At 42.7% G+C, this 20,470-nt stretch overlaps 1 long non-coding RNA gene across 1 annotated transcript in view; it reads right to left on the bottom strand.

Annotated features, from left to right (window-relative positions):
- Positions 1-20,470, bottom strand: part of LOC308636207 — a 770,476-nt gene that overhangs the window by 738,174 nt on the left and 11,832 nt on the right. The gene's annotated exons all lie outside the window — the stretch shown is intronic.

Here is a 20,470-nt window from a genome sequence, read left to right as displayed (position 1 = left end):
CTACATCCCCAGCCCTTCTTATTTTCCATTTTGAGGCAGGGTCTCACTAAATTTTCCAAGCTGGCCTTGAATTTATGATCATCCTGCCTCAGCTTCCAGAGATGCTGGGATTATAGGCTTGTGCCCCCATATCTAGCAGAAAGTATGTTTTTAAAAGTAAAATCCAGCTTGGTATGGTGGCACATGCCTGTAATCCCAGCATCTTGGAAAACTGAGGCAGGAGGATTAAAGGTTTGTAGGATAGCCTTAATTAGCAACTTATGGAGGCCCTAAGCAACTTAGCAAGACTCTATCTCAAAATGAAAAATAAAAAGGGCTGGGGATATAGCATAGTAGTTCAATTCCTGGTATCACAAAAATAAAAAAAATTAAATATATATGTACATATATATTTGTTTTCTAATTTAGTGATGATAATAAGAGGGAATTGCCATATTTGATTTTCATTTTCAATTTTTAATTTTTATTCCATTTTCTTAATCCTGCATTCTTGAGTTATTCAACACACATTTGGTGCTGGGGATTGAACCCAAGGTCTCCCATATACTGAACAAGTGCTTTAACTCTGAGTTGCAACCCCAGCCCTTTTTATTTTATTTTGAGTCAGGGTCTCATCAAGTTGCCCAGGCTGGACTTGAACTTCAGATCTTCCTGCCTTAATCTCCCAAGTAGATGGGATTTCAAGTGTGTGCCACCATCCCCAGCTTTTGAATAGCTATTTAAAAACGCTTTTCTATTTGGGATGATACTTTTTTTTTTTAAATTATTTTATTGTTGGTTGTTCAAAACATTACATAGTTCTTATTATACCATATTTCACAGATTGATTCAAGTGGGTTATGAACTCCCATTTTTACCCCGTATACAGATTGCTGTGTCACATCAGTTACATTTCCATTGATTTACAAATTGCCTTTCTAGTGACTGATGTATTCTGCTGTCTATCCCATTCTCCACTGTCCCCTCACCCCTCCCCTCCCCTCCCCTCCCCTACTCTCTCTCCATCCCCTCTACTATAAATCGTTTCTTCCGCTTATATAATTTTTCTCCTACTCCTCCTTTTCTCTTATATGTAATTGTGTATAACCCTGAGGCTCACCTTCCAGTTCCATGCAATTTCCCTTAACTCTCACTTTCCCTCCCACCTATCATCCCTGTTTAATGTTATTCTTCTTCTCCAGCTCTTCGTCTCTACCCTGTCCTTGGTTACTCCCCTTATATCAAAGAAGACATTTGACATTTGTTTTTTAAGGATTGGCTAGCTTCACTTAGCATAATCTGCTCTAATGCCATCCATTTCCCTCCAAATTCTATGATTTTGTCATTTCTTATTGCAGAGTAATACTCCATTGTGTATAAATGCCACATTTTTTTAATCCATTCATCTATTGAAGGGCTTCTAGGTTGGTTCCACAATCTTGCTATCGTGAATTGTGCTGCTATGAACATCGATATAGCAGTGTCCCTGTAGCATGCTCTTGTTAGGTCTTTAGGGAATAGACCGAGGAGGGGAATAGCTGGGTCAAATGGTGGTTCCATTCCCAACTTTCCAAGAAATCTCCATACTGCTTTCCAAATTGGCTGCACCATTTTGCAGTCCCACCAACAATGAACAAGTATACCCATTTCCCCGCATCCTCGCCAGCACTTGTTGTTGTTGGATTTCTTAATGGCTGCCAATCTTACTGGAGTGAGATGGTATCTTAGGGTGGTTTTGATTTGCATTTCTCTGACTGCTAGCGATGTTGAGCATTTTTTCATGTACTTGTTGATTGATTGTATGTCCTCCTCTGAGAAGTGTCTGTTCAGGTCCTTGGCCCATTTGTTGATTGGGTTATTTGTTATCTTATTATCTAATTTTTTGAGTTCTTTGTATACTCTGGATATTAGGGCTCTATCTGAAGTGTGTGGGGTAAAGATTTGTTCCCAGGATGTAGGCTCCCTGTTTATCTCTCTTATTGTTTCTTTTGTTGAGAGAAAACTTCTTAGTTTGAGTAAGTCCCATTTGTTGATTCTGGTTGTTAACTCTTGCGCTATGGGTGTCCTATTGAGAAATTTGGGGCCTGACCCCACAGTATGTAGATCATAGCCGACTTTTTCTTCTATCAGACGCCGTGTCTCTGATTTAATATCGAGCTCCTTGATCCATTTTGAGTTAACTTTTGTGCATGGCGAGAGAAAGGGATTCAGTTTCATTTTGATGCAAATGGATTTCCAGTTTTCCCAGCACCATTTGTTGAAGATGCTATCCTTCCTCCATTGCATGCTTTTAGCCCCTTTATCAAATTAAGATAGTTGTAGTTTTGCGGATTGGTTACTGTGTCTTCTATTCTGTACCATTGGTCCACTCGCCTGTTTTGGTACCAGTACCATGCTGTTTTTGTTACTATTGCTCTGTAGTATAGTTTGAAGTCTGGTATCGCTATACCGCCTGATTCACACTTCCTGCTTAGCATTGTTTTTGCTATTCTGGGTCTTTTATTATTCCATATGAATTTCCTGATTGTTTTATCTATTTCTACAAGAAATGCTGTTGGGATTTTGATTGGGATAGCATTGAACTTATAGAGAACTTTTGGTAATGTCGCCATTTTGATGATGTTAGTTCTGCCTATCCATGAGCAGGGTATATTTTTCCATCTTCTGAGGTCTTCTTCTATGTCTCTTTTTAGGGTTCTGTAGTTTTCATTGTATAGGTCTTTCACCTCTTTTGTTAGATTGATTCCCAGGTATTTTATTTTTGGGGGGGATATTGTGAATGGAGTAGTTGTCCTCATTTCTGTTTCAGAGGATTTGTCGCTGATATACAGGAATGCATTTGATTTATGCATGTTGATTTTATATCCCGCCACTTTGCTGAATTCATTTATTAACTCTAATAGTTTCTTTGTAGACCCTTTTGGGTCTGTTAGGTATAGAATCATATCGTCTGCAAATAGTGATAATTTAAGTTCTTCTTTTCCTATTTTTATGCCTTTAATTTCTTTCGTCTGTCTAATTGCTCTGGCCAGTGTTTCGAGGACTATGTTGAACAGAAGTGGTGAGAGAGGGCATCCCTGTCTTGTACCAGATCTTAGAGGGAATGCCTTCAATTTTTCTCCATTCAGGATGATGCTGGCCTGTGGCTTATCATAGATTGCTTTAACAATGTTGAGGAATGATCCTGTTATCCCTAATTTTTCTAGAGTTTTGAACATAAAGGGATGCTGTACTTTGTCGAATGCCTTTTCTGCATCTATCGAGATGATCATATGGTTCTTATTTTTAAGTCTATTGATGTGGTGAATAACATTTATTGATTTCCGTATATTGAACCAGCCTTGCATCCCAGGGATGAATCCTACTTGATCATGGTGTATAATTTTTTTGATATGTTTTTGAATCCGATTCGCCAGAATTTTATTGAGGATTTTTGCATCTAGGTTCATTAGAGATATTGGTCTGTAGTTTTCTTTCTTTGAAGTGTCTTTGTCTGGTTTAGGAATCAGGGTGATGTTGGCCTCGTAGAATGTATTTGGAAGTTCTCCCTCTTTTTCTATTTCCTGAAATAACTTGAAAAGTATTGGTGTTAGTTCCTCTTTAAAGGTTTTGTAAAATTCTGCTGTATACCCATCCGGTCCTGGGCTTTTCTTAGTTGGTAGTCTTTTGATGGTTTCTTCTATTTCCTCTATTGTTATTGGTCTGTTTAGGTTGTCTATATCTTCCTGACTCAATCTGGGCAGATCATATGACTTAAGAAATTTATCGATGCCTTCACTATCTTCTATTTTATTGGAGTATAAGGATTCAAAGTAATTTCTGATTATCTTCTGTATTTCTGAAGTGTCTGTTGTGATATTGCCTTTTTCATCCAGTATGCTAGTAATTTGGGTTCTCTCTCTTCTTCTCTTCGTTAGCATGGCTAAGGGTCTGTCAATTTTATTTATTTTTTCAAAGAACCAACTTTTGGTTTTGTCAATTTTTTCAATTGTTTCTTTTGTTTCAATTTCATTAATTTCAGCTCTGATTTTAATTATTTCTTGCCTTCTACTTCTTTTGCTGTTATTTTGCTCTTCTTTTTCTAGGATTTTGAGATGAAGTATGAGATCATTTATTTGTTGGTTTTTTCTTTTTTTAAGGAATGAACTCCAAGCAATGAATTTTCCTCTTAAAACTGCTTTCAATGTGTCCCATAGATTCCGATATGTTGTGTCAGTGTTTTCATTTATCTCTAAGAATTTTTTAATTTCCTCCTTGATGTCTTCTATGACCCATTGGTCATTCAGTAACCTATTGTTCATTCTCCACGTGGTGCATGATTTTTCCTTCCTTATTTTATCGTTGATTTTCAGTTTCATTCCATTATGATCAGATAGGATGCATGGTATTATTTCTACTCCTTTATATTGTCTAAGAGTTGCCCTGTGACATAATATATGATCTATTTTTGTGAAGGATCCATGTGCTGCTGAGAAAAATGTGTAACTACTTGATGTTGGGTGGTATATTCTATATATGTCAATTAAGTCTAGGTTGTTAATTGTGTTGTTGAGTTCTATAGTTTCCTTATTTAACTTTTGTTTGGAAGATCTGTCCAGTGGTGAGAGAGGTGTGTTGAAGTCTCCCATGATTATTGTATGGTGGTCTATTAGACTCTTGTACTTGAGAAGAGTTTGCTTGATGAACGTAGGTGCACCATTGTTTGGGGCATATATATTTATGATTGTTATGTCTTGTTGGTGTATGGTTCCCTTGAGCAGTATGCAGTGTCCCTCTTTATCCTTTTTGATTAATTTTGGCTTGAAATCTATTTTGTTTGATATGAGTATGGACACTCCTGCTTGTTTCCGCAGTCCATATGAGTGGAATGATTTTTCCCAGCCTTTCACCTTCAGTCTATGTATATCTTTTCCTATCAAATGCGTCTCCTGTAGGCAACATATTGTTGGATCTTGTTTTGTGATCCAATCGACTAGCCTGTGTCTCTTAATTGGTGAGTTTAAGCCATTAACATTTAGGGTTATTATTGAGATTAGGTTTGTTCCTCCAGTCATATTTGTTTATTTATGTTACTAAACCTGATTTGTTTTCCTCTTTGGTTACTTTCCCCCCTTTACTGTCCTACCTCCCACTGATGGTTTTCAATGTTATTTTCAGTTTCCTCTTCCTGTAATGTTTTGCCAAGGATTTTTTGAAGAGATGGTTTTCTAGCTGCGAATTCTTTTAACTTTTGTTTATCGTGAAAGGTTTTAATTTCATCTTCCATCCTGAAGCTTAATTTTGCCGGATACACGATTCTTGGTTGGAGCCCATTTTCTTTCAGTGTTTGAAAAATGTTATTCCAGGATCTTCTAGCTTTCAGAGTCTGTGTTGAGAGATCAGCTGTTATCCTGATTGGTTTGCCCCTAAATGTAATCTGCTTTCTTTCTCTTGTAGCTTTTAAAATTCTCTCCTTATTCTGTATGTTGGGCATCTTCACTATAATGTGTCTAGGTGTGGATCTCTTATGATTTTGCACTTTTGGCGTACTGTAGGCTTCTAGGATATGGGATTCTGTTTCATTCTTCAAGTCTGGGAAGTTTTCTCGTATTATTTCATTGAATAGATTGTTCATTCCTCTGGTTTGGAGCTCTGTGCCCTCCTGTATCCCAATGACTCTTAAGTTTGGCCTTTTAATGTTATCCCATATCTCTTGGATGTTCTGCTCATGGTTTCTTAGCAGTCTTGCTGAACTGTCTATGTTCTTCTCAAGTTGAAATACTTTGTCTTCATTGTCTGATGTTCTATCTTCTAAGTGATCTATTCTGCTGGTAGTATTGTCAATTGAGGTTTTAAGTTGGTTTATTGCTTCCTGCATTTCTAGGATTTCTATTTGTTTGTTCTTTATTACTTCTAACTCCCTGTGAAATTGATCTTTTACTTCCTGGATTTGTTTCTGTAGTTCCTTGTCAATGTGATCTTTCATTGTCTGATTTTGCTGTCTCATGTCTTCCTTGAGAGTCCAGATCATCTGAAGCATGTATATCCTGAACTCTTTATCTGACATTCCATCTGTTGCAGCTATTACCTCTTCTAGGGATGAGTTGATCTGCATTGCTTGTGGTCCTTTCTTTCCTTGTCTTTTCATGTTGCTTGCGTTTCTTTCTGCTTCGTGAAACTGTTGTGTTTTTGAAATTTTTCCCCCTGTTTATTTTTGTTGCTCTTGTATATTTGGGATATCTCTCTTGTAGGGCGGGTAGTGGCTGTGATCCTCCTCTAATCAGGGTGATCTATATACTACGCTGGTTGGTCGTAGGTCTGCCCGCCCTGCGGGCACGGGTGGCTGCTCTACTCTGCCCCCACTCCAATTGCGGTGACGTTCCTACCACGTCCTCGGATCGTTGGTCCTGATCCGGACGTGGGCAGCAGCTCTTCTCCACCCCTACTCCAATTGATGTGACGTGTCTACCACGCTGGTCGGCCTCCAAGCCTGTTCCGCCGGTGGGTCTCAGATCTGCCCACTCTGCGGGCCTGGGCTGCAGTTCTGCTCAACCCCCACTCCCAGTGGGGGTACCCAACTGCCTCTCCAATGGGTCTCTGAGCTCCTTCCAGATGCTGGCGGCGGCTCTGTTCAACCCCCACTCCAACCAGTGTGACGTGACTGCCTCGATGCTACTCGTCCACTACACTGGCCGGCTGCCGAGCCTGTCCTGCCAGTGGGACACCGGACTGCCTACCTTGCAGGGTAAGACGGCAGCTCTTCACGGCCTCTACTCCAAGTGGGTTGACTTGGCTACCCTGCCGTCGGGTTGCTGGTCCTGTTCCAGGCGTGGGCGGCTACTCTCCTCGGCCCCAGATGCAGTTGGGGTGTCGCGATACCACACCGGCGGGACCCTTAGCCTGCTCTGGGCACAGGAGGCAGCTCAACTCTGCCCTCCAGGCCCCCGCAGCACCCAGCAGGACCCGGACCAAGAAGCACTCCCTGTAGGATCCCCAACCCTGAGCCAGAGCCGCTTCGGGAGCCAGGAGCCAGTCTCTCCGATCCCCGCCGCTTTCTGCTAGGAGCAGGCTCCTCAGGGCAACCGCCGCGGGTTCCCCAATCCCAGGCCAGAGCCGCCCCGGGAGCCCAAGCCTGGCCGCACCAGACTCTCCCTGCTAGCTGCCCAAGCCTGGCCGCACCAAACTCTCCCTGCTCGGTGTACGCTCCCCTGGGAGCAGAGTCTAAGACGCACTTCCCGCGGGCTCTCCAGCTCCGGGTCAAAACTGTTCCAGGAGACAGAGTCCCGCTGCCCCTCGTCGCAAGTTTCACTTGTGGCTGGCCTCAGCTCGCGGTCCCCGCAGGCTCCGCGGCCCTGGGCTCAAGCAGCCACCGAGGGCCAGAACCCAGCCTCTCCGATCCCTGCCACACTCTGCTCGGAGCAGGCTCCACAGAGGTACCCCAGCCTCAGGCCCAGGCGGCCCCGGGAGCCCGGGCCTGGCAGCTCCAACCTCTCCCAGCTCAGTGTACACTCAGACAGGGGCAGGGTCAAAGACACAGTTGCCGCGGGTTCCGTAGCCCCGGGCCAAGAAGGATCTCCCGCCCTGGGCCAAAGCAACCCGGGGAACTAGAATCTGGCTGCTCAAAGCCCGGCGCCCGCCTTGCCAGGGGTGAGGCCTGAAGAGTATTCTCCTCAGAGTTTCCAATCCCGAGCCTGAGCGATCTGTCTGCGCGACGCAGGCAAATACCAGCCTGGAATCACCTGTTCTGTAGTTGAATGAGCTGAGATCAGCAGAAAACAGGGATGATTGCATCAGCTCTCCATGATGGCGGCTGCAGTTCTCCTGCGTGTTCCGACCGGTGTCGGGAAACGAACTGGACCGATTCTCTCCTGTATTTCAAAGCTGGAATTCAGCACTCAGCGCGGCTAGTGTGCCATTGGCAGGAGCCTGCAGAATCCGCTTCGCTGTAATCCCTCTCTGGTAACTCGCGGCTAATTAACTCGGGCGCGTCCCAGACTCCATCCACGGGGCGGTCCGCCGACCAAGTACTGCTTCGCTCCGTGCAGAGAAATCGCCCGCTACCAAGCCCCTGCAGCCGAATCCCGCGCGCTGGAATTTTGACCTCTAGATTCTGGAGCACTTCAATTTCACTGGGGATTCCCACCAAGGTAGCCTTCAGCCATTTCACCTCGTGTTTCTCCCACACAGTGGCGCAGCGTACTGGTGTGCTGCACTCCCTTGGCCGCCATCTTCCCGTCTCTCCGGGATGATACTTTTTATTATGGTAAAATATGTACAACACAAACTATCATTTTGACCATTTTTTGAGAAGATAACCTTTTTTTTTTTTGGTGCTGAGGATTGAACCCAGGGCCTAGTGCATGCAAGGCAAGCACTCTACCAACTGAGCTATATCCCCAGCTCCAGAAGATAACTTTTTAAAATATATCTTTATTTTATTTATTTTTTATATGGTGCTGAGGATTGAACCCAGTGCCTCACACATGAGAGGCAAGCACTCTACCACTGAGCTACAACCCTGACCCTCATTTTGACCATTTTAAAGCATATAGTTCAGTGGCATTGAGTATATTCACACTGTTATACAACCATCACCCATCTCTAGAACTTCTTCACAATTCCCAACTGAAACTTTTTATTTTATTTTTATTTTCCACAGTGCTGGGGATGCAATTCAAGGCCTTGCACATGCTCTGTAAGCACTCTACCACTGAGCCACACCTCCAGCCCTCCAATTGGTACTTTTTTTTTTTTTTTTGGTACTAGAGATTGAACCTAGGGACGCTCAACCACTAAGCCACATCCTCAACCCATTTTTCATATTCTATTTAGGGACAGACTTTTGCTGAGTTGTTTAGGGCCTTGATAAGTTGCTGACTTGATAAGTTGCTGACGCTGACTTTGAACTCAGGATCCTCCTTTCTCAGGCTCCGGAGCCTCTGGGATTACAGGCATGCACCATCGTACCCAGCTACAATTGGTACTATATACCCATTTAACAACAACTCCTCATTCCCCAGCCTCTGGCAATTCCCATTCTCCTTTCTATCTCTGTGAATTTTACGAATCCAGATCCCTTGTCTAAGGATGTCTCCATTGCTGCCTTCCCTTCAGTACCAGGAAGGAGCTGAGTGAATTCCCAGCATCCAAAGCTGAGGAAGGGCCCTGGAGGCCTTAGAACCACTTGGGTTTGTGAAAGACTGTGGCACCATCTGACAGCTTTGGAGAGAAGAGGTTTGTCAGCCAACACTCTGGAAAGCTGGTGACACTTAGTCTCTCAAGCATGTGTAGTTAGGGGAGAGCATCAGGGATCCTTGGCATCCTCTCAGATGGCGCTTTTTGTCCTTTTCCCTGTGTTCTCCAGGTCTCCAGTTTGAAGGTCCAGATGCCCCAGTCTATGAGGTAAGATTCCCCTTCCCAGCATTGCACTGGGCATCCTGCCATTACTGCCCTTATCCAGATGAAATAGCCCGTGAGCCCAAGGTGGGCCATGAGGAGAATGGGTGTAGAAGCATGATCTTCTCAGCCTTGGGGGTGGCTGGAGTTGTGGGGAGAATTCCCAAGGTCACACAAAGCATTGGGCCACCACAGAGGCTGCTATTTCTGCTGCAGAGAAAGCTGCTAGCTTGTGTGGCCTCTGGCTTGTGTGGCCTCTGTTGGGGTCAGAGCTGGCAGGACAACAGTGCTCAGTGTCCTTCTTTCCCTACTGAATGCTCCAAGTTGAGATCTTTTGAAGGGATATCTTATTGGTGGGATGTACCCTGGGTGAAAGGTAACTTTAGTTTTCCTACCTCTGCATGCCAGATAGAGGCTGGAATGGTGATGAGTGAGCTAATTCTGTCCTCCGTGGGTCTTCTCTGGTTCCCCCACCCCTTGAGCACATCCCCAACCTTGTTACTGTCACTTTCTTGTTGCACTGTTTTTTGTTGTTGTTGTTGTTGTTGTTGTTTTGGTGCTGGGGATTGAACCTAGGGCCTGTGTATGCAAGGCAAGCACTCTACCAACTGAGCTGTATCCCCAGCCCCTTTTGTTTTGTTTTATTTTTACATTTTTTGCTTGCAGTGCTGGGGATGGAATCCAGTGTTCTACCCATGAGCTATGCCCCAGTTCCTTCTGCTACCTTCTTTATGGTCCTTATCTGTAGCTGAGTAACTGTGTGTGGCTCTGTGCTGGTTGATGTCTTCCTCACTGGAATACCATGTTCATTCTCAGAGAGTATCTGTTGATTAAATCATGTTTTAAGCAGGAGTGACAATCCAGTTGATTTTTTTTTTTTTGTACTAGGGATTGAACCCAGGGGCTCTCAAATGCTGAGCTTTATTTAGAGATAGGATCTTGCTGAGTTGCTTAAGGCCTTGCTAAGTTGCTGAGGCTGGCTTTGAACTCAGGATCCTCCTGTCTCAGCCTCCCAAGCTGCTGGGATTACAGTTTATTCTTTGTGTGTGTGTGTGTGCACGCGCGTGTGTGTGTGTGGTGCTGGGGATTGAACCCAGGTCCTTGTGCATGCAAAGCAAGTACTCTACCAACTGAGCTATATCCCCAGCCCCTACAATTGATTTTTTACTTGTTATTTTTAATTATACATGACAGTAGAGTATATTTTGACATATTTATACAAACATGGAGTACATCTTATTCTAATTAGGATCCTAGAATTGTGGTTGTAAATGATATTCACTGTGTTATATTCATATATGTACCTAAGAATATTATGTCAGATTCATTCCGCTGTCTTTTCTATTTCTGTCCCCCCTTCACTTTTTTTCATTCCCCTTTGTCTAATCCAATGAACTTCTATTTCCCCCACACACACCTTGTTGTATGTCCACAGATCAGAGAGAACATTCAACCTTTGGTTTGAGGGATCGGCTTATTTCACTTAGCATAATAGTCTCCATATCCATCCATTTACTGGAAAAAAAAGTCATAAAGTCATTCTTTTTTACGACTGAGTAATATCCCATTGTGTATATATACCACATTTTCTTTATCCATTCATCTGTTGAGGGGCTCCTAGGTTGGTTCCATAGCTTAGCTCTTATGAATTGAGTTGCTGTCAACATTGATGTGGCTATGTCACTGCAGTATGCTGACTTTAAATCCTTTGGGTATTTTCATAAAGATACCTGACTATCGGGCTGGGGATGTGGCTCAGCGGTAGCGCGCTCGCCTGGCATGCCTGCGGCCCGGGTTCGATCCTCAGCGCCACATACAAACAAAGATGTTGTGTCCGCCGAGAACTAAAAAATAAATATTAAAAATTCTCTCTCTCTCTCTCTCTCTCTCACTCTCTCTTTAAAAAAAAATTCTCTCTCCCTCTCTCTTTAAAAAAAAAAAAAAGATACCTGACTATCACTGGGTGTGATGACACACAATTGTAATCCCAGCAATTCAGGAGGCAGAAACAGGAGGATCGCAAGTTCAAGACTAGCCTCAGCAATTTAATAATGCCCTAATCAACTTAGTGAGACTCTGTCTCAAAATAAAATATAAAAAGTGCTGGGGATGTGGCTCAGTGGTAAAGAGACTCTGGGTTCCATCCCCAGCACCAAAACCAAACAAACCTACTTGATTATTGCAGAAGACAAGAGCAGAGAGTAGCGTGGAGGGTGGCAGTGGGGGTGGAGAGAAGAGGTGTACAGCTAGCTGCATGTCTAGGAGAGTTGGCAGGGCTTGCCCACGATGGGTTGTAGGTGAGAGGAGAAGAAGAGAACAAGAAAAACTTCCTTTGGGGGGCTTGAGCAGGTGAGTGGATGAAATGCCATTCATCAGGCAGGGAGAAAGGGGGTGAGTGGGCAATGGGTATCTATCCAGTTGTTTCTATCAGTATCAAAACTATCAATAATTCAGTGTCTAAGACACTGAGTTGGAGTTGCTTGGGAAATTTCCTAACAGGACCACCAACCAGGCAGCTAAAGACATAAGCTGGTTTTGAAACCATTCATAAATAATTGTTTCTTTAAAGTAATAAGAATGGATGAAATCCTTTAGCAGGAAAGTATAAAGTAAGAAGGGAAAAGGGTCTCCAACCAAGTCACTCCCGGTCTGAGTGAGCGTAATAAAGGTTGAGCCTAATAAAGGTTGCTAAACAAAGGTGTCGTAAATAAAGGGCGGGGCGGGGCGGGGCCACGGGGTTGCCCAGGCGCGAGTGTCAAGGGGCTGCCATAACGGTTAGGCCCGCACAGGCACGGCCCCATTGGCCTGGGGTACTTCATGGAGTATTAAGGTAATATGAAACCAAAATGAGTTTCCATTAGTATGATAGAAAGTACAACTCTGAATTAGTTCAAAGACATGCATTAATTAGAGGAGTAACTGTCTTTCAAATGATTGGAAAGGTATCTTTTTCTTCTAGTATTAAAACTGGGTTAGAAAAATAGAATAAAGGACTAGGGGTATAGCTCAGTGTTAAAGTGCTTGCTTAGCATGCACAAGGCCCTGGGTTCAATCCCCTGTACCCCCCCCCACACACACACACACATGCACGTGTGAAAGAAAAACCAAATTAAGCCAGGAACATGAGAATATTCCCTTTAATTTTAAAAATTACATGCAGAAATTAATACTTGTAGCTCATAATCTTGAACTTGATAAAACTGTAAAAGGTCACATAATAATTATCCTACTGTCAGGAAAGACTATCTCAAAACCTGTCAAGATATAAAGTTGTATATTTTACTTATGAAAGTGAGACTCAAGAGAAAAGTGGGCAGGGTTAAAAACTCTAAAAAATTAAAATATAAGTCCAAAGGTTTAGAATTTAAACAAAAACTAGGTATTCAATATTATCAATTCTGGATTCTATTTATTCATACTAATAAGATAGCTAATATCTAATCAAGGCAATATTTTCCTTTTACTTTTCCTAGAGATTTATCCTGCAATAAAATACAATCTATCGAAAGACGTACATTTGAACCACTACCTTTTTTGTAATTTATGTAAGTTACAAGTATAACTTGATGATATTTGAAATTTTATAAACCCCCTTGCTACTCATTTGAAATTATGATTAAAAATTTATTAGTAAAAAGTTGCTAAAGTTATATAGCAAATCTTTTTAGTATCTAGCAAAGATAAGTATGAGAATTATTATACATAGATTGAAATGAGTCATTACAGAGCAGTGGTTCAATTAGTGTGATTTTATACCCAGGTGACATTTTGGCATCTAGTGGCCAGACACCAGGGATGCTGCTAAACATCTACAATATACAGGACAAAACTCCACAACAAGAATTTTCCAGCCCAAAATGTCAATAGCATTGAAGTTGTAAAGCCCTGTTTTAGAGAAGTAAATATCACAAGTATTTTTTGAGCATTCACTGTTTTATAGCTAAGGCTCTGCATGTATAAACGCAGAAATATAAGTCATAAGTCAGGATCTTCCACAGCAAGATTTCTTTAGTGTGTGGAAAAAGTATTGAGGTTACATTTCATCATATATAAGTTAGAATCACTGCCAAATGATAAATGTTCTGAAAGAATATCTTTTTTCTTCTCCTTCTTCTTTGGCTTTCTTTTTTGTAGAAACCTTGGTTGCAATTTACTCACAGAACTGGGCTTTGGAACATTTCAGGCATGGCATGGACTGCAGTTTTTACACAAGTTGTAAGTGAAATAGAAGATACACGCATGTACAAAAAAAAAACCCCAAAACTATGTGTTAAAAACGTTATACAGTTATTGGTTAGCTTGATGTAAGCCCTGTCTTATTCTGAGAAGTATGTCTTAAGATCCATTCATTCTTTTCAAATGAGGAAACTAAGGTACAGAGAAGCCAAGAGACTTGTAATTTATATAGGACATGCTCTGCTTTCCCTAGCACTGATCTCTGGCATAGATAATAGAAAGCATCATGCAAGCAACACCCAAATTAGCATTGCCATGGTAGTCTCAGTGATGATGCTCTGACATGTGAATTGTCCTTGAATTTCATTTTTGAGTTTAACTCTGATTCAATCTCACATTTAGAGTCCCTAACTGCTTAAATATATGCAACAGGGCTACAAAGAATGAAGTTTAGCATAAAGCCCTCCAGGGAGCACAGATGCAGGTGCTTTCTCAATGGAAAGCAGAAACGAATTGGCTCAGGGGACCTCTCTCCCCAATCACCCAGAGCATTATTTTTCTAAAAATACCTGCCTCTGAAGTCATGAATTGTATGTAGGCAGTAAGAGGTGTGAGAAAGATGATGTTTATGATATAGTGTAAAAGACATTTGTAAAGAAAATACATTGCTCTGACCTAATTACATATACTTTCTTTCCTGACTACCCTCAACAAGAAGTATGGGTTTTATTTCCTTTCAGCTCAAAAGGAAATTTTGTTTTTACTTATTTATTTGATTTGTTTTGTTTTTCGGTGCTGGGGATGGAACCCAGGGCCTTGGGCATTCTAGCCAAGCACTCTGGCACTGAGCAACATATACCCCTAACCCCTGAAAGGGATTTAAGACTCAAGGTGAAAGTTCTCCCCTCAACTCAATTTTGGAAAAAATTGTTCACCTGTCTCGTGGATCAGAAATCCAGGTTCACATGGTTCATTTTGGGTTCCATGAAGGGATGGTTATGGTATGCCTGGAGCTGGATTAACTTTTCCTTCAGATGCTCATTTATTGCAGCCACCTCCTCCCCCTCATCAATTTGCTGAAGCCTAACTTGGGGAAAGAATATGGAGAGTCTACTTTTCAAACAAAGCAGGGATGGGTGGTGGGTCAGAAAAGACTCATAATGGAGGAGGCACCAACTTATCTCTAGTTTCTGTGTTCATCTGAACAGAAAAAGGCATTTGCTTCATGATGAGAACTCAGAGCCAACTGGCAATGGACATTAACACTCATATCATGCAATGCGAATGGAGCTCTGCCTCTCAGACCAATTCATAGTTGCTTTCATAGATTGGCACATTGAGCCAGACAAGGTGCACAGCTGTGGTCCCAGCCATTTGGGAGGCTAAGACAGGAGTTCAAGGCCAATCTGGGCAACATAGTAAGACCTGTCTCTTAAAAAAGAAGAAAAGAGCTGGGCACAGTGACACACGCCTATAATACCAGCAGCTAGGAGGCTGAGGCAGGTGGATTATGCATTTAAAGCCAGCCTCAGCAAGTTAGCAACATCCCTAAGTAACTCAGTGAGACCTTGTCTCTAAATAAAATACAAAAAAGAGCTGGGGGGTGTGGCTCAGTGGTTAAGTGCCCCTGAGTTCAATCCCCAGTACCAAAAAGAGAGAGAGGGAAAAAAAAAAAAAAAGATTGGCGTAATGGTGTCACGATCCACCAAGTGTGTATTGGGAGCTGAGCACTTTTGTTTTGGGTAAAATTTTTCTAATAGGTAAAGCCATTTTGCTTCAGGAAACACTTGCCATAGTGAGAGATAAGCCTCTTAAATTTCTTTCCAAAGGCAACTTGCCAAGGGAAGATGCCGGTAATTTTATGATCAATATGAATGTACTGGGGTATTTATAAGTTAAAATACCAATTTTCCCTGAACTATAAAAGTTTGTTCAGAGGTCTCAGCTGATGTAGATATATCATGAATTGAATGGAACCTAAGCTCTGGGTCTCCTCCCTTGCACAGGTCTCTTCTAAGGTTCTGATTGGGGCCCTTGCAATTTCTTTTTCTTTTTCTTTTTCCTTTCCTTTTTTTTTTTTTTTTGTTGGTACTGGGGATTGAACTCAGGGGCCCTCAACTACTGAGCCACATCCCCACCCCTATTTTGTATTTTATTTAGAGACAGGGTCTCACTGAGTTGTGTAGTGCCTCTCCATTGCCAAGGCTGGCTTTGAACCTGCGATCTTCCTCCTTCAGGCTCTCAAGCCACTGAGATTACAGGAGTGTGACACCACACCCGGCCCTCCCAATTTCTATATACATAAATTTTGCATGTTTTTATCAGAGGTCATTTCCCAAATTAGATAAGTTTCAGGCCCCACAAAGTCTGGATTCACCTCTGGGTTCCATGTAATACAACCTGGTAAATCTCTCGAATAAGGACTTTCTATTATTGACAAACACTGATGCAACAACTTAGCAGTATGTTAGACTATTTTGAACCTGAAAAAAGATGTGCCAAGAGCTTATTAGTAAAGTACCACTGTTTAAATGGTAGTAATAATCATATCTCTTCCAGATGAAATAAAAAATGAAACACATTATATGGAAAACTAGTACTGGTTGATAATCCTAAATGTTAAGTTTACTTTTTTCCCCCTGACTTTAAAGTGCTTCTCCTTCATTCACCTACACAGGTCCAGACTGATGGCTTATTTTTTTAAAAATTCTTTTAGTTACTTCATTGGTTCTAACAATACAAGCTCCATGAGTTTAGAAACTGAAGGACTCTACAAGGTAGAAAGACAGGCTCTATTCAGATAGAGCATATTCACATGCTGACTTGTCTATGACACATCAATATTGTGCCAAGAACATAAGCACAAAGAACAAATAAGAGGGAAATCCAAGATTTATCCCTGTTATTTATTCCACTACTGAGAATATCCATGAGGTAGGTGTGCCACACTATAAAGGCAAATTGAGCTGCAGTCCCAGAAATGCCCTATTGCTCCCCCATAGTCCACTAGCACCAGTTTCCTACGGACAGCTGTAGAGACACAGAAGTTTGCATGCTTCAGGGTACGGTCATCACTTTTTGGTTTGTACTGGAATCCTTGCAGCTTCTTTCAGATTCAGAGAGGCATAAACATTAAAGATGAAAAAAGAGCTCAGTTCTGTCCTTTGGGGTGAGTTAGATTGGTTTAATTTGTAATGGTTCAAAAGTTTTGAGAGTCTCATATCCAGTAACTATTATACCTTTCTTCTCCCAGTTGCATCTTATTCTTCCCACCTGTGGAAACAGGCATCTTCTCTTCTCTCCTCTTGGAACCTTAGTAATTCTTCCTCTGCCCATTACATTTATTTAATGCCTAATTTACTAGTTGTTTATTATGTTCCAGGCACTATATTAAGTATTTATGCAAATGAGATGACATACCAAAAAGCCTTAGAATAGTGCTTGGCACATGATAAATATTCAAAACATGTTATCTTATTTTCCCAAGAACTCTTGCAATGTTGATATTATTATTCCCCATTTTTCAGATGAAAAAGTTGAAATTCAGAAATCTTGCCTAGGTTCACACTGTTAGTAAGTGGCAAAATCACAAACTTTACAAATAATTTTCCATGCAGCATTTGTTTCCTTGTAATAAAAGCTGGCTGATAACAATTTGGCTCTTTGTGCATTGTATCTTGAAGTTGGCTTCTGACTTGCGTAGGACTTTTGGAGCAGAGAGCTCTGTTTCCCTTTGAGAATTCTGTACTTCTAGAGCTATGGCCATACCACCTCTGGGCATCCCCAGGGTTCCTGTTCATTGGCCAGTGCATATTTGACATCATCACAGCCTTCTCTGGGCCCAGCCCATCCTAGATGCCTTAACATGTTCTTTCATTTAATCCTCAGACTGCCTGGTGTGAGGAAAATGCTACTAATAAGGCTCACAGATGTTTGTGACTCAAGTCACTTCAGTAGAAAGAGACAGAGTCAGAATTCAAACCCAGGTCTGCCTGATTCCAGGGTCCTTGCTGCTTCTCCTGTTCCTCACTGCCAGGGAGTCTTCTTCAAGGCTCTTCTCAGCACTTTCAGATACAGGCTTGCCATTTCAGATTCCTTTAGAATTGCCTTTAGAAAGGACTGACGTGGTGCAGTCAGAGGTCTTGTATTGAGGAGCTTCATGTGGGGAGTCATTTTCTTATGGCTCATGGACCTATATAGACGAATAAAGGAAAGGGGTTACTCCATCCCCAAGTACTTCAAACATGCTGGAACGGGGTGAGGGCTACTCTGCTTATTTCTTTGATTACCTTCCTCAAAGGAACCAGTTTCCCTGCCTGCCTTGTGATTCTAGCATAGATAAATAGTGTTGGAGTTTGTCCTATTTTAAGTTTGTTTTGACTGCCTGCTTTGGACATATTTTCAGCTAAAGCTGTTAGGATTTCAGTACATTCAGGACAGTGATGACGCTTCAGTCCTCAATTCTTCTCTGTCTCCTCAGTTAATAGAAAGGAAACATAGCCCATCTGTCTGGACCTGTATAGAAGAATTTGGAGAAAAAAAAAATAACAGGTAAGAAATGTTCCCTTATTTTGTGAGCTTACCTTTATTCTGTCCCATTGTTCCTACAGCAAAAGGCTTGAGCAAACATATTTGAGTTTGAGCTGGGGCCGGGGAGTTAACTGACAGTTTGCTTCCATTCTTGGGCAGGGATTCACCTGGAGAGCCGCCCCCAGAGGTAGATCAGTTTGCTGTTCCACGTCAGGATCTGCATCAAGACAAACTAATTTGGCAAGAGAGGCTCCCAGAATTGGTTCCAATGCTAGATGGGGATCAGAATCAGGTCCTAGCTCTACCTTCTCGACTCAAAAGTAAGATTCATACTGTCAATCTAGATCAGTCTACAGATCACCAGTCATTTGAAGTACTTGTTCCACCTCTAGATAGCCAGAGTTCAAAAGCAGCAAAGTTTATTGTTTCACCACTGAATCTGAAGAAGGATGTAGCTCAGCATCCGAGATTTGCTAAAGAAGTTGGTGGAACTCCAAAGCAATTTGCAAAACTTCAGCTTCAAAAAAACTTGGATGATTATGTATATCCAAGTACAGATGTAGCTTATTCTGGCAACCTACCTCCGGAATCCCAGGAGAACTCAGATGAGTCTCCAGAAACTCCTGACCAGGTTGAACCTTCTCTGGAGGCCCAAGAGACTCCTGAGGAGCTCCAGTCCTCTTCGTCCCAGCAAGAAGTGCATCATAAACTTTCATCTCTAAGAAGTGACACTCAGCCAGTTGTCACAAGGAAACCTGCAGATCTGGTTACCGTAACTCCGCAGGCAGATAAAGAGATTCACCTTCCTTCAGGCCAGGAGCAGGCCCCAACCCAGCCTTCAGAGGGTCTTGAAGTAGTAGAACCTTCATCAACCCAACAAGAGGCTCCAGCTCAGACTTCAGAGCTCTCTGAACCCTCTTTATCTGAGCAAGAGACTCCAGTTCAAGCTCCCAAGTCCCCTATGGAGAATATAGCTGAAACCCTACCAACTCTACCTGTAGTTCCATCTCTAGGTCAGGATCAAGTTCATTATTATAACTTGCCCAGTGTTACAGGTAGGCCTGCAGACGTGGAAATTACCATAACTTCGGAACCTACCAAGGAGGCCGAATCGTCTCTAGCCCAGCAGGAGGCCCCAATTCAGCCAGAGGCCTCTGTTCAGGAGGCCCCAGTTCAGCCAGAGGCCCCAGTTCAGGAGGCCCCAGTTCAGGAAGCTCCAGTTCAGGAGGCCCCAGTTCAGGAGGCCCCAGTTCAGCCTCCAGAGTATGCTGAGGAGGTAGAACCTTCTCTAACCCAGCAAGAGACCCCAGCCCAGCCTCCGGGCCCTCCTGTGGAGACTGAACCTTCTCTCAGTGAGCAAGAGACCCCAACTCAGCCTTCTGAGTCTCCTGGGGAGGACCAGTCTTCTGAAAGCCAGCTGGAAGTACCAGTGCAACCTCTAGACTTGCCCAGTTTGACTGCAGATGTACTAGCAGATGTACTAATTACTATAACACCTGAACCCACTACAGAGGTGGGAACTTCTGTGATCAATGGTGAGGCTATAGTTCCTCCCTCAATTCCAACTAATGAGTTAGGACCTTCTGCATCCCAGCCTGAAGCCCCAACTGTGCCTCCAGAGCTCCCTAATGATGTAGGTCAACCTCCAGAAGGTGAGGATGTGACAGGTTCTTCTCTAGGTTCTGATCAAGCTGAGTCTCCTACTCCAGAATTGAATAATGAGGTTGAAACTTCAGCACAACAGGAGACCCTAGATGAGTCCTCAGTGTCCCCTGAGCAGTTGGAACCTCAGCCAAGCCCCCCTCTAGAGGAGGAACAACCTCCAATTGATCAAGAGGTCCCCAGTCAGCTTGAAGAGCTGCCTGAGGAATCTTTATCAAGTCAGCAGGAGAGCTCATCTCTGCCCTCAACGCCCCCCTTGAGTGTTGAACTTCCACCAGTCCAGGAAACACTCCCAACTAAACCTCCAGAATCCACATTTGTCTCGACTATTGCTTCATTCAGTGATTCCATGTCATTTTCACCTCAAGATCTAGAAGTAATGTTCAGAAGTGGGTCTTCAGATTTGCCTAAAACCACAGTTCAACATGTGGCTCTGATAGTTACTGTACCTTCAGAAGCCACTAAAGAAGTTGAGCCAGTTTCCACCCAGCAAGTTACATTTTATCCAACCCAGTCTAATGCCCCTTCCCAGTCTCCAGGATTCCCTGAAAACTTTGGATTTTCTTCAGCCCAACAAGCAACCACAACTCAGATGGAAACTTCAACTCAGGTCCTAAGTCAGAATAAAGCTCAGGATTTAACATCACCCAGTGTTACCTTTCAACCTTTGGACCTGGAACTCACCTCAACTCCAAAACCCACTAAACATTCTACAGCTGAGAAGAAGCCCGTAGCTCTTTCATTGTTC

This window comes from Spermophilus citellus (assembly GCF_964194105.1).
Source record: "Spermophilus citellus genome assembly, chromosome: 17".
Lineage (NCBI taxonomy): Eukaryota > Metazoa > Chordata > Mammalia > Rodentia > Sciuridae > Spermophilus > Spermophilus citellus.
Note: the sequence above shows the minus strand (reverse complement) of the source record. Positions and strands in the feature narration are given on the sequence as shown.